Here is a 524-nt window from a genome sequence, read left to right as displayed (position 1 = left end):
TTTTTTTGGTAGCTATTGTAAATGGTATTGATTTCCTTACTTCTTTTTCAGCAATCTCTTTGCTGGTGTAGAGGAATCCAACTGATTTTTGGATGTTGATCTTACAAACCTGCCACAATGTTAAATCTCTCAATTATTTCCAGTAGATTTTTGACTGAGACTCTTGGGTTTTCTAGGTTTAGAGTCATATCAGCAAACAGGGATAGTTTGACTTTTTCCATACCAATTTGGATGCCTTTGATTTCCCTTTCTTGCCTTATGGCCCTGGCTAGGACTTCCAGTACAATGTTTAATATAAGTGGTGACAGTGAGCATCCTTGTCTGTTTCCTGTACCAAGAGGAATGGTTTCAGTCTTTCTCCATTGTGAATAATGTTGTCTGTTGGTTTTGCATAGATGCCCTTTATTATGTTGAGGAATGTTCCTTCTCTTCCTATGTTGCTGAGAGTTTTGATCAGGAATGGGTGTTGGATTTTATCAAATGCCTTTTCTGCATCAATTGATATGATCATGTGGTTCTTCTCC

Source organism: Orycteropus afer, unplaced genomic scaffold, assembly GCF_000298275.1.
Source record: "Orycteropus afer afer isolate SDZICR_OR568_19922 unplaced genomic scaffold, OryAfe1.0 scaffold00121, whole genome shotgun sequence".
Lineage (NCBI taxonomy): Eukaryota > Metazoa > Chordata > Mammalia > Tubulidentata > Orycteropodidae > Orycteropus > Orycteropus afer.
Note: the sequence above shows the minus strand (reverse complement) of the source record.